The sequence below is a fragment of the Oryzias latipes genome, chromosome 1 (genome assembly GCF_002234675.1).
Source record: "Oryzias latipes chromosome 1, ASM223467v1".
In the NCBI taxonomy this organism is placed as follows: domain Eukaryota; kingdom Metazoa; phylum Chordata; class Actinopteri; order Beloniformes; family Adrianichthyidae; genus Oryzias; species Oryzias latipes.
Genome location: NC_019859.2, coordinates 31,843,869 through 31,870,545, shown reverse-complemented (window position 1 = coordinate 31,870,545; position 26,677 = coordinate 31,843,869). Strand labels below are relative to the sequence as shown.

Below are 26,677 nucleotides of genomic sequence, written 5' to 3'. Positions count from 1 at the left end.
ACTTATATCTTTGTTCACTTTCTCTTGTCCTCCGTTTTAAGAATTTTTTATACAGGTTATTTTTCTTTTTACAAGCATTTCGTAGACCGCTGGTTAACCAAGGGCATTTGGTTATGTTATTTATTATGTTTTCACATAAATCCTGATTCATTGAGTAAACATTTATTTTAATTATCTGTGCTAAAGTTTCAAAGCTGCCTGCCTTATTGAACCTTAAGTTCCCTCAGTTCAGTAACATTTTTTGCAGGTTGACAACTTTATTTGATTGAATCTTTACTCTCTGCCAAATTTTTGCAGTTTGTTTAAACTTAGACTTTGTGATGAAGATTTTCCCTTTTACATCAAACTGGATTCTAACAACCAGATGCTAACTTTAGCTGCGACCGACTTTTAACCAAATTAAAATGAGACTATCGTCATAAATCTCACAAGAACGGGCAGACGGCTGGTTCCAATTGCAGCAAGCTTATTAGCTCAGCTAAAGGTCCACAAAGCTAAATCTGGGTCAGGCAGGCAGAGGTCAATAACGAGCATGGGAGCATCAGAGAAGTAACAGGAGTAGTCAGGATCCAGGCGAGATTTGGGGCAGGCAAACAGAGTCAGAGACAAAACAGGGTCAGGAAACCAGAAGATCAGGTCGAAATATGCTCAGTAATGCAGGCAGAGTGGCACAAACAATACTTTACACTGAGTGAGGCTCAGTGCAGTGCTTGAGTAAACTGAGTGATTGCAAATGAGAGTCAGGTTTGTGGCAGGAAGTGTGCGCTGGGGTTGCTGGGTGATGAACTGCATTCAGATCTCTGGAGATGGTTCCCACTGGTGACCAGAGGGGGAGACAGAGCTCTGACTCTTGACAGAAAAACTGGTATTTTCTAAATATAATAATAAACGTGAATCCATCTTGTCTGCAATTTTATTATTTGCGTGTGTGAAACAAACGAGAATCAGTCGCCGAGGATCAGGCAGATCTGAACGGCTTCTGGGATTTGAGAACAACTGTCGCAATAAATCTGTATGTTGCAAAAACACCCATGGTTATGTCTGCAAATAACAGTGTTACTTTTCTTTGAAGTCAAAGACCTCTATTAGGTTTCATCGCTGACTCTTTTCTCCCCCAAAATCCTTTCAAATACGTTTTTTCGTTTGGTATTTCTTAGCTTTTTTGGATTTGGGCTTTCTTAGCAACCCGAACAGCTGCTTAAGGTCAAAAGATGTGTCAAGACAGACCGAAGTGGTGAACAGAATCTGTTAGTTTTTCAAAATAAATGCTATACGCAGTTTCATGAACCCATGGTGTTCACACCAGATGAGGTTACTTGGTTTCACAAGGACCCCTCCCATAGGAAAAATCTGTTGCTCATATGTTGCTTGATCTCGTCTCTTGAGATCAGTTTGAGCGTCTCATATTCGTATCATTCTGTGATCATTTGCTTCTTAACTCTTGCTCCTAAGGGTCCCTTAGGAGCAAGAGTTAAGCTATAATGAGAAAAGACATCACTGAGACAAATGAGGTTGAGTTGAGACAACTTTTAGAGCAATAATTAAGAAGTGGGAGAGACGAACCTAAGACGTTCATGAGACAAATCCGAGAAGAATGAGTCCTAAAAGAGATCTCATCATTGTCTGTCTGATGTCTCTTTCATGTCTTAATCATTTCTCTTAAATGTCTTACCAAAGCCGTTAATGAGAATGATATTTGAGATGTATTTGAGAAAGAAAAGAGAAGTTATTTTTATAGCAGTGGTAGCCAATCCTGGTCCTCAAGGGCCACCATCCAGTAGGGTTTAGATGTTTCTTTGCTCCCCAGATGTGAATCAACAGGTGATTAACCACCTCCTGCAGAACTTGAGGAGGCAATTCAACCACTGCAGCAGATCTGTTGGAGCAGGAAAACAGCTAAAACATCCATAACAGTGACCTTCAAGGACCAGGATGGGAGACCACTGATATACAGTAACAGTAAAAACAATACTAGAAATGTAAATGCTTTACACTTTATTTGGGCAGCACCATCATCAGTACAGCATTTGAATTGTGGTAGCAGTATTAAACACTTTTTAAAATATTAAATGCATTAAGTACATGAACTGTGGCGTACTCAATGTGGCTGACATGATGGTAAAGAAAACTTCCATATTTTGAACAACAAACACACTGACATCACTGCTGAGGTACAAGGAAAAAAACAAGATTATGTAACCACATAAAAAAGTACCTGATAAAAACATTCTCCTAAACTTGCAGCCTACCAAATCCATGGACCAATTTGAGAACCAAATTAAGATAAAAAATAAGAAAAAAGATGGAGGAGAAACCAGTCTGCATACTGTAGATCATAGCAGTGGTCTTAGAACCGGCTCTGCCCTACATTTGTTGACAACGGCTTTCTTGAGCTTGGCCTCTTCAATTTGTTCCCAACCAGGTAGAGTGGCACATCTCAGGACATAAGCTGTAAGACAAGAACATTAAAATCTGGCATGAACAAATTGATAATAGACCGCACATAACAAACAAAGATAACACTTCAAGCTAGAAGCAAACTGTGGTTTTATAAAAGCAGCTGCATAATGCTACCATAAGATTACGTTTCTGTCATCCCTAAAAGCAGCCACACGTCGCTAGAGAGGACATCTGTTTCAGTTAAAAGAATTGAAATGCAGCATTCTATGGGCATTAACTATTTAACAAATAAGGTTCAAATCTGTTTCATTTCATTTTTTATGATACAGTCCAGATCAAACATTTAAGAAATGATCAAGTCACATTTTGCATGGTTGGCTCTTAACAAGGGAAAAATAATAACCATGTCTTAATTGGGACGCTGAGGGCTGATCGTGTCAGACAGCAAACTGTGGAATAAGATATTTCAACGAATATATATTATGGTATCATTAAGAATTTTGTGGTCAATATTTTTTGGATTGTTCAGAATATTTCCATTAGTGTTTTAAAGTAGAGCACTTTGGCTTAGGTCTTTGTTCTGTTTGAGACTGAAGAATTATCCCTTAGTGGTACAAAAGTAAAGATTGGAAAAAAGTCTGTTATACTTGGAAAACTTCATAAAGCCACCCTTTAAATTGTATTTTATTTCTTTTAATGTGACACAATCTTACTATTTAAATCAAATTACCCCAAAATAAGGATTTTCAAAGCTAAATTTTAGGTTAGCCAGGGCTGCTCATTCCTGGTCCTTGGGATCCATCACCCTGACTGTTTTCCAGATCCCCAAGCCCTGCTAGCTGTTGATCAGCTCAACCAGATGTCTCCACATTCTGACTGAATGAACACACCTGGTCCAGGTAATCAGCTGGAAATCAGGCAGGCTGGTAGATCTCAAGGACCAGAGATGAGCAGCCCAGAGTTAGATTAATAAAAAATTAATTAGAATAATTAACTGCAGGTCATGATTAACTAACACCCCCAAAAATGAATCGCATGACAGCACTCATAAATATGTACCTTTGCAGAAACTCCAGGGTTGAAGCCAGCTCAGTTGGATAATGACTGTTAAAGCAGAAGTAGCTTCTGAACATCAGGCACAGTGCTGCAATGTTGTTGTGTATGATGGAGCGGTTCCAAATGAGCATGAACCTCCTTGGGGAAAAGCAAGACTGTCCTAAAGACAGAACAATGGATGAAGTAAACATGTCACTCATGTACAGTGTACAAAGACAAAACCTTTAGAATAATTTAACACTGGAAACTTTACTTACCACATACAATAACAGTTGGAGTCAACGGCACCTGCTGCAGCTGGACCTCGTCTGCATCTTCTACAAGAACATGGCATCCTCCTCATTAAAGTAGCAGAGCAGAAGAAAGCGCATCTCTTTAACATCTCATCTCTTCTGAGCAGCCACTCTGCTCTCCTTGCATCATCTGCAGCCTTTTAGAGTCTGGAAAAACGTCTTGCTTTCATCATTTCTGCAACAAGAGTGCAAACCATTTCCTTCCTTAGTCTTGGGCCAGGTCTCTTTCCAAAGACTGCACAAATTCCTCAGAAAACTTACTCCATGGAATTTCAAAGCTGTCCTCCCAGTCAATGTACGTACTGTCCTCGGCTTCTGGAAGATGTGGATGACAAACTTCTCGGTGACTATAACAAAAGTGATGATGATTGTGTTGGTGAGGTCTCAACAGATGACGATGTGCTGTTCTCTGGCGTTTAGTCTGCAACAAAAAACAAACAAACAGTATAAGTGTATTAAGTTTACACTGTACTCTCAGTGTGTTACCCATTCATTTTCTTATCCACTTCCGTGCATTACAAAAACTCATTTGTAATGTTTGAGACTCACATTTCAATTTCCAGAAAGCAAGACGTTTCCAGGCTTGAAGAGGTCTCAAAGCTGGCAGCAAGTCAGCCTCTTCTATGAGTCGTAGATTGTCATACAACTCCATTTATTCCAATGGACTGCAAGTGTTCTTCCAGGATGTCGTGTGGCTCTGGTAGGACCTCCATAATGGCAGTGTGGAGGAACATGGATTCTAATTCACTTATTTTCACATGTAGCATTTAGATCACCTTGAATCAGAGAGGAGAAAAAAAAACATGATGTACACACATTTTATACAGCACAAAGTAAGATCTGGAAAGGTTTTTAAATATGATTTATGATTCACTAAAATCCTCGTACATATCAGTGTTGACATTTGTTGGCTTAGCTACATCTGTGCTCTCTAAACATCTTCACCACTGACAGAGGGCTGAGAACATGTTTTCCTAATATGCATACTTAAATTTTCAGATTATGCTTTCTAGACATGTGAGCAGTTAATGATGACTTTATTTAAACACATGTCCATAACCAGTTTCAAAAGATGACATGACAGGCCAAACGTCTGCAAGATGATCTTTTAAACAAGATAAAAGCTTTTTACAGCGTAAAAATTGAACATACAGTGAAACTGCACATTTTGAAGTTTGCAATAATGGAAATGGTCTGTCTGTGGTGTCGTCAAACTGTGAATGGGATGAACCCTGCAGACCCTTAACTGAAGAACAAAATGTCTTCCAACAGTTACTTAGCACTCACGTCACGCGTTTGGAAAAATATCGAGGCTCATTCTGTAAACTCTGCACTGCAAATAACTCTTCAATGTCTCTATTTTTTATTACAAAAAGCACAAGTAAACCTTTGTAAAATGTAATAAGTACTTATACAGCCAAAGCCACCGCGAGTAGCCCAGACGTCTGCAGTACTGGCGGAGCTAGCTTAAAACAGCTTTAGCATTCAACTGAGTTCAGAGTTGGAGTTAAGAAATCGCAAACTTACCGTGCAAACTTCAAAGATTTTACTTGAATCTTTTCCAGACAAGCAAAAAATATGTTGGAGATTCATCCCACGGATTGTTAAAACGCAGAAAAAATACGACAAGCGCTCGTCAAAAGTCTCTCGTTCTCTGCACTTCTCCCGCTTGCAGATTCCGGCCCGTTGGTGACGTCAACCACAGAGTTTTCCCTCCCACTGTGATCAACCAATCAGAAATCTGTGTCAAGTGAGGCTGTGATACAGTTTAAAATTCAAATCGGGTTCCTCCAGGCTTCTGTTTGTTCAATATGATGCAGACTAAAATCAAGAAAACAGAAAATATTTTCAGCTTGTAAGGCTGCATGAAGGGGGATTTTTAAAGACAAAGATAAAGTAACTCAAACTGAACCCCATAAATCTGTACCGTCCTTTGTGTATTTTATTTGTTTCAAATGTAAAATCTATTTTTTGTTCACTTTAAGGTGATCCAAATATGATCCTAAATGTCCTTTATTTAGTTCAGCCATCAATGTGTTAAATGTTTTATACCCACCAATATATAAGTGTGCGTATATGCACTTGTGCGTGTATGCATGTGTGCCAGTGCATGCGTGTGTTTGTGTTTAACTAAACCTAGCATCATTAACCCAACATACATTCTTGTTCATTTATGTTTATCTAAGCAGTCAAAAAAAAGTTTATTAAATCGACACTGCAACGTTGTCTTGAAATTTCATGTTTTTTAAAAAGTTTCAAAAATATGTCTTTTGAGGACATGACTGTCTTAATGATTTAACTTTTTTTTCTTGAAATTGTAATTAAGTTATATAAATATGTAAGCAATAAACAACTTTTTTAAGTTGAACATAAATAAAATAAAAAATATTATTTTCTCGAGATGAACTGTAATGGTGTCATCATGAGACTCATTTTAGGGCTTGTACTACTCTCATTTTTCTTTTTGCTGAGACAATAAAAAAATAGGCTAAAACAAGATCTAAATTATTGAGCAACGAGAGACAGAACCATTCATGTCTTTCACTGAGACGTGACTGAGATAGGGATTTGAAGTAAGGATATCAAATTGAGACATACTTGAGCGCAACATAATATGGCTCATTTTTCTCTCAATTGAGATCTGGAGAAGAGACAGTTGTGAGAGAATTTTGAGATCTCAAACAGTGCTCACTGTGAGACTTATTTCTCAGGAGAAATGTTTGAGAAGAATGAGAAAAGCAGTTTAGTCTCAAACAGTTCTCATTTATGTCTAGGAGACGTAAATGTGACAGAAACGAGATCTCATCTTCAGTTTTGCTTTGCTATGGGCTTCCACACGATCCAAGTCCCTTAATGGCCAAAGTTCACCTGTTTTGAGATTTAGCAGCCAAAAACCCAACGGGTTCCACTTCCAGTGCCATCTGCCCCATTTGTATATAGAGCCCAAGATTTCTGAACATGGAGGCCCAAAAAGCAGGTTGATGGGCAATTACAGAGACTTTTCATAGAAAGTGGCCGCTTGCACAAAAGTTATCGCGGGGGGTGTGATAGTGGCTCCACACATTTACAGGTCTGGTAAAGATCCTGGTTGATCCAAAGTAATCGACCTCAGATCTTACTGCGGAAACATGCACCGCTTTCAGCCACAGGAGCTGCAGTATGCAGCTAGGAAAGTAAATGTGAAGCCATCTGTGTACACAATTGGGTTAGCAATAAAACAATCATGTTTGCTAAAGCAGCCACTTTTCATGTTAAACTTGTGTCAGATTGCTCTTATAAACAACAAACAGATGGCGGTTGTGGTATGCAAATTGAATTTGGGACCGTTTTGTACAAGCACAACAAATCCTGTACATCACCCAGGGGTGGGCTACAGGGGCAGTTTTACATGTGTAAAAACTTCTGACTGCTCCAGTAAGTGAGGTGTCCCTTCCAATCCTTTATGATGATGAGAGCTAAGTGGAATTTTTCTTACACTGAGGTATATAAATAGTGTGTTAGAGGCACCTTGAGTTTTGTTTTTTCTTTTGAATCCACGTGTTTGTCCATTTTTCATTTTTCTGTGATGACAGCAGACCCTCATGCCCTTTTCCAGTGATCTGAAGCAGGGATTTCTCAAAGTCTAACATAATTATTTTTGCAAATTATGTTTTGCTTTTTCTTTGATTTCACTTAAGCCTTTCATCTCACCTATTTTCTGGGGAAGAAATATTTTCAGGGTTTTTTTTTTCCCTGACAATGACATGAATTATTAAAGCAAATTGGAACATAGGGGAGAAAACAAGAAGCTCAACAGATTGACCAGTATTTTTGCTTCATTTTACGAAGGCTTGCAACTTATCTCATTTTTTCCTTAACGCATTCAGCAAGACGTGCCAAGTTTTCTTCAGACGGCACTTTGTTGATGTCAGATATGATTTAAGTGTGTTATCTTGGGTATTTTTCACGTGTGCAACAGAGGAAATAGGAACAAATTACATTTCCACGTGACAGACAGTTTATAATAAAGTGCCTAAAGATACACTTTAGATATTAGTACTTTGCCAAGTCATGTGTCATGTGGGAAACCACAATAACTTATCCCTGAGTTGGAAGTTATTTTTTACAGGTTGGTATTTGTTGGCAGCTCAAACAGAAAAGTAATTGACTCATCTAAAATGATCTGATGCAAGAACCAGCAAAAAACAAACAAAAAAAGATTTGAAAGGTTTAAATGGAAAAGTTTTACCGACAAGCAAATGCGTCTTTTTTTTAACGATACTGGTGTTTTGGATGAGATTACATTGAAGTGTCATCCATCACTGTGCCACACAGACTTTCAACATCACAATATAATCTCAGGGTGCTACCAAAATGGTTAAAAAGATTCATGATAATCACGTCACAATATTGGTATTGGCAGATATTTCCATAAAAAGCTAAATATTGGCATTCATAAAATCATTTTTAGAGCAGATCTATTTCCTGACCACAATAGAAATGTATCAGATTAGAATACAGGGGATAAAAACAGCAAAAAATGAATTTTACAACCTTCTGGTCCCATAAAACACATATTCCTGGCTTTGCTCAATACTGTTCATGTGAGATGATGTGTGCTTGGCCTCTATTCTGACAGCCTGCCTTAACGTCCATTAAAAGCTAACCTGTGCAGCATGTTTGTACGGGATTACATCTGGGCATGTGATGAGCCTACAGGGCAACACAAAGGGCAGCCATGAAACCTGTGATCCATATGAACACACAAAAACAATAAGCAAAAGCATAGAGAGGACGTTTAACAAATGCAGAGTGCAGTTCAAGTCCCCCCTAAAACAAACGCAAACAGACGCATGGAAGACAGCATTCCCCTGTTAACAGACACCTGCATGACTGCGAGCTCTCAGCGCACAGATTCAGACACAAGAAAACAAACAGCAGAACCCTGGCTTCCTGAAACACAAACACTCACCATCTGCGATCACCCCCTAACCAGCTCTTAAGTATTTAGCACTCTCGAAGAACACAACCCATTAGTTTCCAGAGAAACACAGCTCCAGCGTGCAAAAATGTGTGCGTCTTCCACCAGCATAAGCAAGAAAGCGCATTAGCCATGTGTTACAGTGATAATGGTTTTGTGTTAAGGCCATAACGACGTCTCGGTTGCATGCCCAGTCATGCTACGTACCCACCAATGTTAGACAGCGTGTTTGGTCCTGGGATGCAGGGACAGACCATTAACAAATCCCTTCAGTAAAATTTGAATGAGAAGTAGTACAGAACAAACAAGGAAAAAGCCTTCATCGTTTCATTAAAAGTTTTAGTCCAAAATGAATAAAAAAAAACATGCATGTGAAAAGACAAAGAACAAAAATCCCAATAACGTCACTGTTTTATCGTAATCTAAAAACATGTGATGTATTTGAGAGAAAAATGTCGTTTTTTCGCTAAATCAAATCAAACCAATATTAAATATTATTGCGTGAATTTGTTCATCTATTATTGTGGCAAAAACTTTCCTTCTCCTGAATTCATGTGTTTTTGTGAAATGTGGGCTTTAAAAAAGAATAACAAGCTTTATTTTTAACCTGAGAATTCCAAAACAGCAGAAGCATATGGAGTTAATTCAGTCTCAATAATCAGAAATGCACACAACATATTTCACAAATACACACGCTCCGATTCACAAATGTCATTTTATGCAAACGTGAAAAATAAATTCGGAAATACACACCCTGTGTTTCACAAACACACAGATTGTGTTTCACACATGCACACTAAATGTTTTACAAATGCACAATAAGTGTTTCTCACAAATGTGCACACTGTTTTTCACAAAAACATTTTAGAAATTCACAATAAATGTATCAGAAATGCACAGTAAGTGCTTCACAAACATGATTTTTAGGTACACATGTGATGTGAACTCACAGATCATTCGAATTGCAGACTGTGCATTCAAAATCCCGTTCTCATTTGTGAATCTCCCCGTGTGTGTGAGAGATTTTTCTACGGTGAATATTGAGACTCATCTGACGGAGCGGGTCAACTAATGTCACCATTGGCTAGTGGATCTGTCAATCAAACTCATCGGCAAAGCAGGCGGCTTCGCTTTTAGCCAATCCAATGGCCCCCTTACACTCTTCACTTTCAAAGTGACGAGGGAGGGAGCTGTTCAGCACAGCAGTTGGGAGGACGCGGGCGGCAAACATGGCGGAGAGGTCTTCTGAACGGGATCAGTCTCAGCCCGTAAGTAATGCATTTATTTGATCATTCCCTCGTTGTACGTCCTGTAATGTTATTGAATACTAAGTTGAAGCGTTCTCCTTAGCCAAGTGACATGTGTGAATGCTTTATGAACACTGCAGCCGAGTCGTTTGCAGAGTACCCCCACCGCAAATTAGCTTAGCTTTGTTTTGCTTAGCCTGTGCAAGTTGTGGCTGTGTGAGTGTGAGTGAAGTTCAAGCCGGTGTCGGTTCAAGCTAGCGTCTATAGCCAATGATCTGTAGGTTCTTAACATGATTCATAAGGAACTAAGGGGAAAAGCATGCCGGATTTACAGCAGCAAAGAAAGTTTAATAAAAAGTATTGATTTGGAGACGGCGATTTGTTTAAACACTGATGCTATGCTATGCTAACTAGCTAGTTGTTCCGTGTGCTGCCTTATGTAAACGCGATCCGGGTTAAAGTTAGACACAGCATTTTCACAACCCAGACTTTAATAAGACGGGGTGGACTGTGCAACAAAGTTAATTCATGACATTCATGAAAACGGCATTTTTTAAATATAACATACATGAATCCACTGTTGAATGAAAGAAGCCTCATTAAGTTTCTAACGTTAGAACCCGTATTCATTGTGATGACCAGCCCTGTGAGATTGTGTCAGAGTGACAGCCACTAAAATCCCCGTATCTTTACTTCCAATGACGTAATGACAAGAATCCCAAACATTATGTTTTTAGGCTGTTTTGTAGTCGATAAGTAGTCACAGAAAGGGTGGATGGGAGAAATCAGCTGTCAACAGTGATTTGAGTAGAAGTTACTGTAAGTATTACACACAGGCTTCCTGTGATCAGTGTCTAGTCTCTGATTTTTTTTAAAGGTGTTCTTTACTACAAGCTCAAGTAATCATAGCAAGAGTGTTTTAAAAAATTCCCCTTTCATATATTTGAAAATTATGTAATTTAAGATAAGACAGCTAAATGATCTAATCCATGTTTGTTGTGTTTTTATTTATTCTCTAGGAATTACTGAATGTGACAGCGTGACAATCTTTTGTTCCTCGTGCCATCAGGCAATACAACTCTCTGGCAGGGCATCTTACAAGTGATTTCTTTTAATTTTACCCACTGATTTTCCAATTATTTACCTTTTTTTTATCAATCTTTTTATTTTGTGATATTTCTATTTGTAATGCATGTGTGTTTATGTGTTTTTTTAAGATGGCCATTTTAAAAAAATTTCCTCAGGGATTATTAAATACCCTTCTATTCTATTCTATTTCATATTTTATCATCCTGTTGTATTACTGTTTTACCTGTCAATTGGGAATTTAGCATTTTTGCCCCTGTAAATATCTGTCAGTTGAAAGTATTTGTACTTGTATTCCATGTATCCTGTACCTGAAGATAGCATAGAACAACTGTGCAGACACCCACTTGGCCTTCTTCAGTGACGCTGTGAACGTTTATGGCTTTCCTCTGAGGTATTCATGTTATTCATAAAGAAATATTTTATTCACATATCAGGCAGTATAAGTACTTGGTTATTTGTACAAAAATAAAATTACTTTTTTTAGACTCCTCTCCATAAACAAAGGCAACTCTAAAACTTTCCCCTCATGAATAACATTTTACCCCCCCTTAACAGTCTCTCTCACCTCATTTTTTTCCCCAGAGATACATGTAACCCACTCCTGCAATTTTTTTAACCTAGAAATTCTACTTATTGGCATCATACATAAGAACATTACATTTTAAACTGATGTGTACCGTATTGGCGATGCATTTGTAATTATGTGTTTGAGACATGATTTTCATGTTATTGTCAGGGTGAGAGGAGATCACGGAGGAGAAAATGTGGGCATAGCCGAGTAAATGCTCACAGTACGTAGAACTGACACAAACAGCTTCATTGCAGGAAAAGTGTACACACAATCAACGGTGAGTTGAACCTAGTTTTAGAAGCTTTAATATATACACAGGGCTCCAGACTGCGTCCATTTGGTCGCATTTTGCGACCAAAATTTGAGAGTGTGCGACTGAATTTTACACCCAGTCGCACATGTGCTACCAGTAAATTTGCCTCCCCCACCCTCCGTATTTTTTATACATTAAACATGAAAGGAGCACGTCAATGATCGATGAAATGAGAGATGAAATCATCAATGAGACGCGAGCGCACACGCACGCAGGCAGACACACACACTCGCGCGAATACTCATGAGACTGGAGCACACGAGAGCACACACTCGCGTTTCATTGAGTGATGCCTGAGGCGGCCAATGCGCGTGGGAAGAATAGGGAAAGTCACTGCAAGTGGCTAAAATATGTGGAGGGGCGGGGCCTAACATCCGTGGGAAGGAAACGGAGACAAATATCATCACAACCTGATATGTGCGTCTGAGCTATGAGCAAGCGAACTATTGATTCGTTCTTCCGACCTGCAGCTAGTGTACCAGTGACAGAGTGTACAGCAGGGGTCTCAAACTCGTATGAAATCGAATCTGCAGCGAGACTGAAAGAGACCAGGAATTAGGAGTTGTCTTGGGATGGATGTAGCCTTTTTTTAATCAGTTGGTATTTTAAATTATTTTAATTGATCAGTGAACTACAAAAAACCCATCAGGACGCATGTCCCATAATGCATTGTTTTTTAGTCTGTAGGGCAGCTTTTAGTCAGTTCAATACTAAATTTCCAGCTGCGTTCGCTCTGATTGGTGTCTTGCTCTCACCCCTTTCTCGTGATATTTTTGTTTTGATTGACAGGTGATGTTGGAGCAAAAACAAAAATATACGTCACACACCAGGTGATCTGTGCAGTGTTGCGTCCATCTGGGTGATCTCAAACACGCTTATTGTGCATCTTGACTGAACCTATTTGGTGTCACCAACATGAATTTCCATCCTCTAATATTTACATACATTTAAGTATTGTTTGAAACTGTGAAATTACGAAAGGTTACTACGGTAATCACTTGTTACTAAAAACTTTTTTTTATTCTAAATGTATGGTATTTTTTATCCTATTTTTACTTAGTTGTACTGTCGTGACAGCGATGGTGATGTCAGTTTACCTTCATGTTGCATCTTCAAAAGTGCAGATTAAAATGTGACACTGAATTAGAAACAGCACATTGTAATTTCTGCATCTATTATTAAAGTATTTATTTGTAATACAGTGGAAATTAGTAGATTTGGTTAGAATGTTGATTTACGGTATGCGCCCCTAAATTTTCTGGTTGTGCCCCTAAAATTTTCAGTTAGGGGCCACTATGCTCCTAGTGAAAAAAGTTAGTCTCGTGCCCTGATACATAAAAGTGAATGATGTATTAAAAATAAATCTGACAATATAATATTTCTTTTTGCTTTTTTCCAAATACAGGATTGAGCTCCTCTGGTGTGATGTCTTCGTGAGTGTTACTGGTTTATATTACAACATCCTGCACTCTCCTGAGGACCAAGACTTTCTCAATATCAGTCACATCACGTATTCTGCTGCCATTACATTTTTCTACCACACATTCAGGCCAGTTTGGATGTCTTTAGTGATGCGTGGGACAGCCATCCAATCAGGACGGAGCAAAGCATGACACCAAATCAGCTGTGGCAGTTGGGCTTGACCCAGAACCCTGTTTCTGATCCCCGGGTAAATGCTTTATTTAATCTCACTGTACTGGAAAACTGATTTGTGTGCAGTTTGACTAAAGTGGAAAGTATCGAGAACAGTATGATGAAATCATAATGACTACAGTGAATTTTCATCGAAAATGAATGAAAAGGATTATTGTTGTGTGGTGCAAACAATTTCCCTAAATTGTTTGTTTGTAGGAAGAATAGCACATCTGCAAGTTCAAAATGCATCACAATGCATGGCCTTATGAGCCATCAGATGTACTAATGTCACTACTTTGTTAAGGTTCACTTATTTGCAAATTATAAACAGTTATGGAGATATGAGGTCTGCCTGCAAGCAACAATATAAGTTATTATTAGTCGGTCACTGTTCCTACATAATCTAAAACACAAAAAAAACAGTGCTGTTCATAAACAGTATCTTTTTTTTTTTTTTTGTCAGGGTATGCTGGTTCCAGAGATTGAATGGGAGGAGAGTGGATCCATGACTGAACCTCATCCTGGGATCAATGTCCCGGTATGGGACAGTCCCCTTTTGGGTCCACAAATGTTGGAACTGCAAGACGACATCAATCCATTGTGGAATTCAGACCGTTTGGGAGTGGACCTACATCTTTACTGTCCAGTGCGTTTAGAACTTAATTTAGGCGACATAATTACATACAGAAGAAGAGAGACTGAGGAGAGTAAGACAGAGTTCAAATCAATACTGCTGTATTGTTCAAGGGACTTCATTGTATGTAAGGAAGTTATGAAAATTAGTTCCAGTTTAAATAAAATTCAAATCAGTAGAGATCCCACATTTGCTTAAATTTTGATGTTTTAATCTGTCCATGTTTTCACTGAATTTTACTCTGCAATAAAGGGTGAATGTTTGCACTTTGTTGTTCTATGACCATCTTTTGTTGTGTAGTATTTAACCAGCTATAAAACCCAGAGAGATGAGGATCTTTTTTGCAAGGGTGACGTGGCCAAGAGGTGTATATGTATATGGTTACAATATAAAATCAATTACATTTGAGTTATTAAAAAAATAAAATTAAGGTCAAGCAAAGTGACTTCGGGCTGAGCAGGGGGGGTGTATTGGGTATCTGTGATTGACAGTGAGATGAACTTGAGGTAATGTAGTCCCACTGCGTGGTACGGAGCAAAGTGATGCCAGTTTCTCCACAAAACCTGTGGAAGTTGAAGATTTTTCTCCTCCACCTTCATATGATCAAAACCGTGTCTGAGTGTTGAAATGACGCTAGCATGAAAGCTAAGAGAATAACGTACAAACAATCCCGAGTGAAACGTTCATTGTAAATCCCATGACCAGTACAGAGTTCGATGGATTCAATGTCAACTGCATTCAACCACTGTTGCCTTGCTTCCAGGTCCACTGAAAAGTTGCACAAGCCAGTAATTTTTGACAACCGAAGGCAATAAACCGACAAGCCATGCTAGGGCTAACACGCTAACGACCGACTGGTACAGAATCAAATATGGGCGGGGCTTTTGCCACCCGCAGAAAGCGTAGAGAAAGTGTAAGGGGCCATTCGATTGGCCAAAAGCGAACCCGCCTGCTTTCCCGATGAGTTTGATTGACAGATTCACTAGCCAATGGTGACATTAGTTGACCCGCTCCGTCAGATGAGTCTCAATATTCACCGTAGAAAAATCTCTCACACACACGGGGAGATTCACAAACGAGAACGGGATTTTGAATGCACAGTTTGCAGTTCGAATGATCTGTGAGTTCACATCACATGTGTACCTAAAAATCACGTTTGTGAAGCACTTACTGTGCATTTCTGATACATTTATTGTGAATTTCTAAAATGTTTTTTGTGAAACACAGTGTGCACATTTGTGAGAAACACTTATTGTGCATTTGTAAAACATTTAGTGTGCATGTGTGAAACACAATCTGTGTGTTTGTGAAACACAGGTTGTGTATTTCCGAATTTATTCTTCACGTTTGCATAAAATGACATTTGTGAATCGGAGCGTGTGCATTTGTAAAACCGGTTGTGTGCATTTCTGATTATTGAGACTGAATTAACTCCATAGAAGCAGTCGACAGCTTTTGAAAGTAAATGTTTTCAGATTTAGTGGTGGTTTGTATTGTTTTGGAGCTCGGTCCCCAATCTTGAGTCAAATGCAAGAGCTAGAAAAAGGCATCAAAGATTGTTTTTGTTTTTTTCTGTCCTGAAGTGCTAAAGGTGCAGCCACCTGCACACTCAGCAGAAAGCTTTCTTTCTGCATGACAAAAGAAAAAAAATAAAGAAAAGTAAATAGACAAAAAGAAAAAAACAGGGAGCATCTGTGTTTGTGAGAGGTAACGGGCACATCATCATTACTAAACTATTACAGCATGTAGAAACATTTAACAGACAACAGTGTTTTTTTTCTTTCAAAAAGTTGAACACAAAAACCAGCGATGGTCAGAAAACAGTTATTTATCGAATGCGCATTATAAAACAAGATGAGCTGTCTCGTCACAAACAAATTTTAAAAGTGATTTATAAAAAGTGTCATCTGCCTGGAGACACTCCAGAGCTGTCACAGGCAGAGAGGAAGCTGTCACATTTCTTATGATGGATCAACAACAATGGTGACTTGAGTGGAAACTGTCATAGCACCAGTTTGGCAGAACTGGCAGAGATGAACAGCGATGAAACCCATAGTTCACAAAATGGAATTATTCATCATGCTACCTGATTGATCATTTTGCAAAGTTAATATAAATGTAAGGTAGTTGTATTAACTTTGCTTCATTAAATTTACACATGTACATTCTTTACATATAAAGCATATCATGCTCATTATGTTGTTCCTGTTTGAAGGATATGTGGGTCGATCACGGGCCATCAAAGATAAACAACCCAAAAATGTAAATATGTTTAAAAAAAACAATTTGTAAGCGAATCATCATTGTGAAGTACGTCACTTTATTGACATGCAGAATGGCCAATCGAACATCCTCTGATCCATACGTCACTGCACATATGTGTTTAAATTCACCGGCTGCACAATCTTTCTGTCATCGGAAAGACAGTAACAGCCCTGCTGCGCGCCGGGTCTCCAACGGAGAACTTCCCGGGACCGCAGGAGTGTTTATTGAGGACTGGACCCTTGATTGGAAGCAAGACTGAGACACCCTGTCTGACTTTGCCGTCCTGCCGCAGGGGGTCTGAGCCCACTAAGGTAGCAGTATTGTCCTGAAGCATGTGCTTCTCGAGCGCTGTCCACGGACCATGGGCCCCTGTTTGCTTAGTGGTGGTTAGGCCAGCGGCGCTTTAGAAACGTCAACCCTAATAAAACCCTAACCCTAAAATATATTATAGGAGCTTGTCATCTCAAAAGTAGCTTGCATGCCAAAAAACTGTGGGCACCCCTGAGATAAACCATCAATATGAAGCATATACATGCTACTGAATCTGAGCTCTGATGTTTGCCTGGTCTTATTTCGAACATTGTGTCCAGAAACTAACACACGCTAACAGTTGATGCAAATGCTAATATGATCAAATTAGATATAAAACACATAACAATAACAGTGCGGTGGTACAATTTTGCACTCTGCTGAAAATCTTTTGCATCTCCGAGCCTTGAATATCTGCACAAGGTCTGACTACAATACTTGCTCCAAAAGTCAGGTGCGCACCTTCACATTCGAGCTTTCAGTTTTGTGCCCTTGGATTTATTTTAGTCATATTTGTGTTAAAGTTGAAGTTCAGTGTTTGTTTCTTCTCAGCTCGTAGCAGGTTTAAATAATTCACTGTTACCCAGTGTTTTGCATTTTTAATTCACTCAGAGATTCTTTCTGGTGTCTTTGTCTGTTTAGGTAGGTTTTTTTTTTTTTTTTTTTTTTTTTTTATACTGGAGATTAGTTTTGCCACAAAAAGAAGTCTATTATAAACAAATAAGAAATCAACTTATGAATATTTTTAGCTGAATCTGGTATTATGCCTTAAAGTGACAAAAGAAAGCGTTTATAAACAGAATCTAATCCAGACTGAGGGGGTCTAGCCACCATTTTTTTTTTGCACTGGGAGGGTGAGTAAACACTACCCTGAGAGTATAGTACCCTATCACACAGACACACAACTTGCAAATGATGGAAGAGCTCCCAAATGAAAATGTCAAGCAAGAGAAAAACAGCAGCAGGGAAAAAATGGAAGTTACTTCCCACTGATTGAAGTACATACATTAGCTTTTCGGGTGAAAGGGCAACTGTCATAATAACTGTTCAATTGTTTTAGTTCCTCTGATCAGCAATACACACTAAGTGAGAATGACAGAGAAAAGAGCTGCTGGTAACTTCACCAAAGGCTCAGTTAAACTCTCTGAAACAGAGACAACTACTGAGGAACAAATGTCCATATCCATATATCTATGTACTACGGTCACATATGCAACTGCCACCGCGTGATGGGGAGGCATCAGCTGAATCTCCAGAATAGCTGATGCCTGAATAAAAAAAAATCATTGGCGTGGTCATGAATGAATGTAGTCAAGCGGGGGTGACGTCATTAGGAAATCAGGTGTCCACAGGGCGGCGGCAGCCAGACTGGCCTGCAGCAGCTCTTATAAGATGATGTGGAAATGACCGCCCGTTAACCCGGGGGTACATACGCTGTCTGTATACTGTCCAGGCAACAATGCGCTGCAACCACGGCCTTACCTAACAACTTTTAATTCTTTTTCGCCTTTCCTCTTCTTCTATGATTATAGCATCAAGCACAATGTTCTGTCTTGTTCGTATTCTTCTTAGAGGCAGGTATCTGAGTCGCTGTAGTGCTATCAACACTATGATGAGTTTTGTGCAGCATCAATACGGTCTCCCCATTTATATGAAGGACCCACAGTGAATGGGATTGCCATATTGACATCAGGTTATCACCTGGCCCCCGGCCCATCTCAACAGCCATCGTCGATAGCCTGCGCTGCTCATGCGATTTAACCGGGCGGTGGCGGTGGGATGGCAGTGTGGTGGCATGGGGAGGGCTGGAGGGTGGCAGTCTGAGATCGGCCGATCATCAGAAGATTTTGGGGACTTTGGAGAGCCTCCTATCACTCAGTTATCCCGCTGCTGCTTTCCTGCCACCCGCCTGTCATCGGAAAGCTGCCTCACAGCCTCCAAAAGGTCCCGGGCGACCACTGATCGATGACCGGCTGCTGTAGAATTTGAACTTTTTCTTAAAACCCTCGCAGCCGCCGTGTTAAAATGTGACTGCCAGCTCCCAATTACAAATTCCGCTGCGTGGGCCACCAGCTGATTTTATTGCTTTATTGCTTTTTTCTAGTAAATGGCATTTTGGTATACGTGACCTAAGTTTTTAGGAGTCTGTCAGTGGACTAATGGTGGGTAATTTCATCCTATAAGTGGATATGATTATTCTACATGGACAAATATTCTATACATTCACAATGTTAGAACATGCAAAGTTGAATTTAGCCCATTTCTATTTAGAATTTTAAAATGTAAAAAAAAATTGAATGTTACAAACACAGTAACATTAGTATTAAACTGATGACATGACAATATTCATCTTTAGAGTTGCAATAAAATAAAGATAATTCATAAAGCCTTTTTTTAATATACTTTTCTTTAAGTTGTTTGTTTCCAAGAAAGTGTTTTCCAAAGAAAACAGAATTCTGAGTGTCAGTCTTTAACAGATGGTAATGTTGACAGGAGCCATAAACCTGCAGCGTTTATCAATCTTTCAGACATAACTGAAGTAACAAAAAAAAAGAAACTAAATTGCTGCAATGATGTAGAGCAGAATACGGCAAACACTTGGTGGTGTGTTGGGCTCACATGAATGGTGTGGGGGCTCTGCAGGGTGGGAGACTAAGAAAGGATGAAGAGATGACACAAATAAAGAACTGACATGATGGAGACATGGTAAAATAAACACAGTCTATAGAGGTTTGACAAAAAAATGGGGGCTATAAATATGTTGTAAATAAGCGAGATGGGAAATAAGATGAGGAGAAACAGTCTTTCTTTCAAAAACACTTTCAAATGCTGTTATTACTGCCACAAAAAGCTTTTTTTTTATTGTTCTAAAATAATTTAAGAAAAAATTAACCAGACTTTTCTGAGATGCATTAATAAAATATTAAACTATGACATTTCAAACGCAGCTAAAGTAAAGGAAAGGAATTGACACAAAGAGCGATCTGAGTGGCTTTGACACTGCAATAGTAAAGGTTACTTGTGATTTAAAAAAAAATCTACTTTACAAAATTACTATATCAAAATGTAAAACATTATTACTGCTGTGTCATTTTTTTAATGTCATTCTAATAAACATCAGAAAATAGCATAATGCATTGCAGTGGGTTTTGCATTAAGAATAGGTAAAGTGATTTGACACAAGGAATTTACAATTTATATGTTTATATTATACGTATTTAGTGTATAGCAGAGGAATGTAAATTGACAAAGCAAGGGAGACACTGTAGCCTGGTTTCCACTGAGCGGTACAGTACAGTGCGGTTTGGTCTGGACTGGTTTAGAATTGTCCAAGCAATTTAAAGTGAGCGTTTCCACTCAAACCTGAATCATTACCGCGCATGCGAAGTGAAGCTAACAACAACAGTGGAGGTCATCCAGCAGCTCATTTTTTTTCCGCTTGGCTTTTGGTACTTCGTATCTACAAGGCAATTTATATTTGAGGGAAGATTACAGTGCAGAGTAAAATTGACATTTTTTTTTGTCATAATCACCTTCAGCCAATCAATGGGTTTAACAGTAGTTACGCCCCTAACTGGTCCGTTCCATTTTTTTATGGACCTACAACTAAAATGGTATGGTTTGATCCGGCTTAATGAGTCTGGACTGGACCGTACCATTCAATGTAAAAAAAAAAACTGCCCACAAGGCCACTAGCAGCCCACAGTCCAAGCCTGTCAAGTATGGGTGTGCTAAAGGATTTCTTAATATAGGTGAACACTTTGAGTCTGTTCACATACTACAGGACGAACTTAAAACTCCGAACTCATGAAAAACACTGTGTGACTGTTACTATTGTTCCACTCAATTTAAAATGAAGACCAACTGTTTCTCCTTGCACTGATCTTTGTGTACATCACTTCTGCTTTCACCATCACTTTATTCTGAATTGATTAGGAGACAATCGAACCATGCAGTGATGCAGTAAAAGTATTTGGCGGTTACCAATTCTGCAAGATGTCCCACTCAAAAGGATGAGACAGGTCTGTGATGATCATCTGGTGAAGATAAAAAAAATCCAGGAAGTCTTATTGTGTAATGTTGGAAGAACAAGTGTGTTTAAAAGTACATAAAATTCATATTTATTGTACACCTGAACAAGACTTGGATAATCTAATCTATAATGAGCAACCAGATAGATAGAAGAGATAAACTGTTGGAGCAATTATTAGAAAATAAAGAAATAGTCAGGAATTAGGGTGCAAGAAAAACATCACTCCAGGGAGCAAAGATTGAAACGAAGAAATTATTTATTTTGAGGTTTTAGATGGTGACTACAATGGAGCTGAGCAGGAGCTTGATGGCAGAAAGACGGGGATGGGTGCAGTGGTTTTCTCAGATGATCTCAGAAATGGTGGCTTGAGAAACTGAGGGGGTGGTATGGAGGAGGAAACTAAGAAACTGAGCAAAGGTTGGAAAGGTCCAGGGAAACATTATGTATGGAGCTAGAAGCAGGTGAGAGGATAGTGTAAAATAAAGATCTGGTTCCAGGAGAGGGGAGACGGGGGAGGAGAGCCAAGAGGGTTCTCAATCCGAAATGACTCACAGTTGATGCAGAGGTAGAGACGGGGTAATCCAAAACCAAAATATAACAGATTCTGAGAACCATAAGAACTAGAGAATCACAAAGGGCTTGTATCGGAGTCAGGCAGTGGAGGAGCTGAATGTAAAAGCAGGGGAACAGGTGAGAGTAATGAGCTTGATTGCTGGCAGAGAAACCGAAAGAGGGGAGGAACCTGACAGAAATAGAAGATCATTTACAATCTCCCTCCTTTTGGGGGTCCATGCAAGATCTTACCTGATGGGGTACAAATGATGTTTAAAACAGTCCAGAACTACATGAGGGAAACAATAACCAGGAAAGAGTCTGGACTGCTAAGGATTCAAATCCTGCTGTGTCCCACCTTAAACCAGCACAAGTCCGAGCCCATCTAAAGGTTGCCAGATACTATCTGGATGATCCAGAGGAGGATTAGGAGAATGTCATGTGGACAGATGAAATTAATATGGACCTCTTTGACATAAAAACCATTCGCCATACTTGGAAGAGTAAAAATGAGGATTTGCATTCTAACACATCCACCGTGAGACACAGGGTTGGACATGGGCCAGGATGACTGATCTGTGTACAGCTATGGGGGCATGTAAAATGAGACTTGTGGCAAAAACCTCCTGGACCAAATTTGGGAACAACAGTGTGTGTAAACCTGGTGAAGACCAAAAGTAAATGCTTCATCTCAGTCTGTGCCAACCAAGGTGTTACATTACAAAGAATTGAAGGACTGAGCAACATTGGATCTCCAGCTCTCCCTGGACTGCTTGATTCTACCTAAACCAGGTGTGTTCAGTCAATAAGAATGACTTGAGTCAGCTAATCAGCAGAAAGCTGGAAACCAGGCAGGATTGTGGCTCTTGAGGACCAGGGTTAGCTAGCTCTGTAGAATTATAATGTAGCATTTGTAAAGTATTGTACATTACTATTTTTATTTACCAAACACCTGCTTTCTGCACCATTATTAAAAAGAAGGAAAACAAATTACCTGGATTAGTTTTTTTCTTCTTCTTTTTTTATGGCTTTTAGTTTTTTAAGTGGGATAACTTACAAAACTGGTGTCTGCCAAACTCTCTTTTGCCCCCCTGTATTACGCTACAGGGGTGCCCTGTAGAAATACAGCAGTGTAGCAAACAGACAGGTTAAGATCTTCATCTCCTTTGGAGCACTAATACCAAAATAATAAATGAATAAAAAGGACATTGACATTACTCCATCAAAAAAAAAAGATCTTTGGCTTTTGGCTCCACGGATGTGAACACCCTTCTCAGAATACAAAAGTCTTACCGCGTGTTTGACGCCAAAAAGGAAATACAGCAGTCAGTCCTTTCAACCAAACTCAAAAAAAGTTTAGCAAAAACAGACTGACTGGCAAAAACACACAAAATCTTACATAAAACAAAGTATCCTGAGCATGTACAGAGTAAATTATTACTAATAACATATTAATGCCTTACACCTTTGTGTTTTCTGTTTAAAACTGCACAACATTCAGTTATGAATTTTAAGCATCCAAACCAACAATTACCCTTTCAGCTCATTGAGTCTATTAACGTCTCTTTCAAAAACGTTTCTGCAGGTTTTTCTGATGTCTCAAGATTTTGTTTTTGAACTCACTTGCTCAACATTTGTTCTTTTTGTCCTCTTTTATATAACATTATACACTTTAAATATCCCTATTTAACTTGTTACTCCCACCCTCTCCATATTCTTTTTCACTTTTCAACCTATTACTGAGTTTGCCCTTTGTATTTTTTATATAAAGATTTGTCCAACACAGATTGAAAATTACCGTGTCTCTTTTTCTTGTTGTGATGAAAATACAAAAAAACTCAGCCCCCACACACAATAATCTTTCTACTGTATATAAAATATAAATGCTGGCATTGTTTCCTAGCAAACATTTTTAACTATGAGATGGAACCATTACATAAATATTCCAACATTTATGAGTACTATTTTTTCTTTGATAATTGTGTTGTTTTTTTTTTACTTAAAAAATGTTCCTGGACTGACCACACACATTTTTTTTTCTTTAGCACTGTTACTGTAATTCCTACTTGATTTGATTGTTTTTATTCACACCTTGTCATCTTTTTCATTCTACCTCTCTCATTTTATTACACTTTCTCTTTAAAAAATGCTGTCTTCCCACCAATCAACCTGGCAGAGCAGTGCTCAGGTAGACAGTTTTTTATTGGAGACAGCAGCTAAGTCAAACTCTGCGTGTTATGCAACTCCTGCTACATGCATAAATTCATGAGTGCAATTTCCGATTTGAAAATAGGCGCTCTAGCATTGACAATACGAAGGAAGAGTAAACCATACATGCAGAGGCACATGTCACTAACCATGCATACTTCTCACTGTTCAGTCTGCAGTTAATCTGTACTCTGAAATTACAGTCTTTGTAAATGTCCACAAGCAACATATGAAGGCTGCACAGGTTTATATACCGTTTCACCAAGAGCACAGAAAAGGAGATCTTGCTTGAATTGAAAACAGTTACTTGGGAGACTGTGGGCTTTCTTTTTGCTGAATCTGCTGCAGAGAAAAACCAAACAAGGTTCAGTTGAAGCCAGGCTCATTAATATACACACTACAAAAAAGAGAAATGTAGCCATATGGTGGTTCAGTTAGGGAATTTACACAGAATGCTCATCAAATCATAGAGGAAATAGTTAGTGACAAAATGCATACACTTGCACCAACATGGTTCTGTGATTTTAGGGCTAACTCCAGGCTTTTGGAGTACGTTTAATGATAAGCTGTGTCAAAATCAGGGAGAGCGCTGCCTGTAAGCAGCAGGGGGAGAATAAAATGAACGTAGTGAGAAGGGACATTCATTCTGAGCGCGGCTCACATCCACACAGATCGTGACACGGCTGGCATTAATGATTCAGAGAGAGGCCGATGAAAAGGGTGAATGAGGGAGATGGAGAGAATAATGCCAGGTGGGAAGGAAAAGAGAAGGCAAATATGCAGGAAGGGAAAGAAGGAGATGAGGGGAGAGTTTGAAGGAAGGGAAAATGAAAATGCAGGGGGTGGTGGGCGGGTGGGGAAGAAAGTGGCAGAAAGAGAGGGAGCCTTACGTTTTTTCTTCTTTTTTTTCCCTTTCCTTCTTAGCTCCAAGTCATTTTGGTTGGTTCCCTCCTTCTGTTTTATTTTTGGAAAGCGTGACGAGACAGAATGTGAGAGCAGAGAGAATGCAGCCTGACATTACAGCAGTGTGAGCAGCCGCTCCTGCATTTAACACCTCGACTTCCATTGTTTCCCGCTGCTGCACTTCTGTCTGTCAGCAGTTTTTCCAATCACAGGGACTGTTACTCTGAAAACCCGATATCTGAGAATTGGATGGATGGATGGAAGGATAGATAGATAGATAGATAGATAGATAGATAGATAGATAGATGGATAGATGGATAGATGGATAGATGGATAGATGGATAGGTGGGTAGGTGGGTAGGTGGGTAGGTGGGTAGGTGGGTAGGTGGGTAGGTGGGTAGGTGGGTGGATGGATGGATGGATGGATGGATGGATGGATGGATGGATGGATGGATGGATGGATGGATGGATGGATGGATGGATGGATGGATGGATGGATGGATGGATGGATGGATGGATGGATGGATGGATGGATGGATGGATGGATGGATGGATAGATAGATAGATAGATAGATAGATAGATAGATAGATAGATAGATAGATAGATAGATAGATAGATAGATAGATAGATAGATAGATAGATAGATAGATAGATAGATAGATAGATAGATAGATAGATAGATAGAGCAAAATAATACTCTGAGAAGAACTGAGTCTCGTTGGCATACAGACAAGGTGCCACAAGCCTGCTGCCGGCTCTGTCAGCACACACACCCAAATTCACACTCATCCGTGCAGACAAACACACATACTTCTGGTGTTTTGCATAGTCCAGGGGGCACAAAAGTACACAAAGACACACACACTGGCACAGCATCAAGGTGGCATGGCATGGCACTGCTAGTGGCCTTGTCAACTCAAGTAAGCTCCCACAGGAAACACGTACACCCTGAGTCCCAGAAGCCAAAAAAAAAAAAAAAATGAGAGGGAGAAAAAAGACAATAGGCATTTGAGAGAGAGTGGGGGGGGGTGTCAGAATGAAAGATGGCAAATAAAAGTTAGTCTGGTGAGCAATAACAGCAACAGATGGGCAAACTAGGTACAACGTAGAGAGAAAAGACAGAAGCAAGAGGTGGAATACCTCACAGACAAACATTGAGGAGAGAGAAAGGTGAAGTTAGACCATCTGTTACTACTTTGCATGATGCAGAAAGTCCATCTGTGGGTGGGTGAATCCATTTCCTGCTGTTTCTGCATGTGTGTGTATGGGCATACAGTATGTCAGCAATCAGTATCTCTCTGGGAGACTTATCACAAGCCATTTTTTCACATATATACTTTATTCCTGACACATACACGCATGTTGCTGTTACTTATGTCTTTTAAGACTATCGTCCTGCCCTGTGGTGGATTAGGAACTGGTTCAGAGTGTTCCTAGCCTTCACCCTGAGTCAGCTGGGATGCACTCCAAAAACTCCTGTGACCCAATGTCAAAAGATGAAAACTGATGTATTTTTTCTGTATCTGATCTTGATCTTGAAACCTGACAGTTTAGAACAGGTATGTCCAAAGTCCGGCCCGGGGGCAGAATGTGGACCTCACTAAAATTTAAATTGGAAAGCAAATGTCACGACGGCAATTCCAAAAGGAAAACAATTAACAAAAAAACAAAACAAAACAAGAGTGTATACATTTTAGAAAGCAAAACTAAATTCCAAAAATTAAAATGAAATGTTAAAAATAACAGTCAGTTTTTACATTTCATTTAGATTTTTGGAAATTAAGTTTGTCTTCCAAAATGTTTATTTTTTACCTTTTTGATTCAAATACTTAGTTTTAATTTGTAAAATGTAATGTAGCTTTTTAATTATTTGTTTCACTTTTTAAAATTGTCGTTGTTATCTATAACATGTTTATGGGTTGCACTATTTGTTGATATGATCTGCACTCCAGAGTCACCGTACTACTGCAGTTTAACCAAAGAAAATAGTAGCAAAAACCATCTTTTTTGGTTGTTATTGGAGTTCGGGCTTGCCTTCAATGTTAAAATCAAAGAACAACTGGAAATTAGATTAAGGAATTATTGTTGATCCTTTTAAGAGAATGGAATTAGGTCTCCATTGTTAAACAACACAGAAACAGAATAGTGTCCTGAAGGCACAAACAGATATGTAGGATTTTTTCATGACAGATGGTTGAATGAGGGGAA

General features: G+C 39.1%; 1 protein-coding gene and 1 long non-coding RNA gene across 2 annotated transcripts in view; both read right to left on the bottom strand.

Annotated features, from left to right (window-relative positions):
* The window catches only part of sgcz (sarcoglycan zeta), a 450,656-nt gene that overhangs the window by 295,343 nt on the left and 128,636 nt on the right, over positions 1 to 26,677 (bottom strand). The window lies entirely within an intron of this gene.
* LOC111948297 lies at positions 1,979 to 5,639 on the bottom strand. The gene is made up of 6 exons (XR_002874252.1): positions 5,277 to 5,639; positions 4,299 to 4,525; positions 4,011 to 4,170; positions 3,714 to 3,924; positions 3,460 to 3,616; positions 1,979 to 2,449 (listed from the first exon to the last, which is right to left on the bottom strand). It is a non-coding gene; the product is annotated as an uncharacterized LOC111948297 (long non-coding RNA).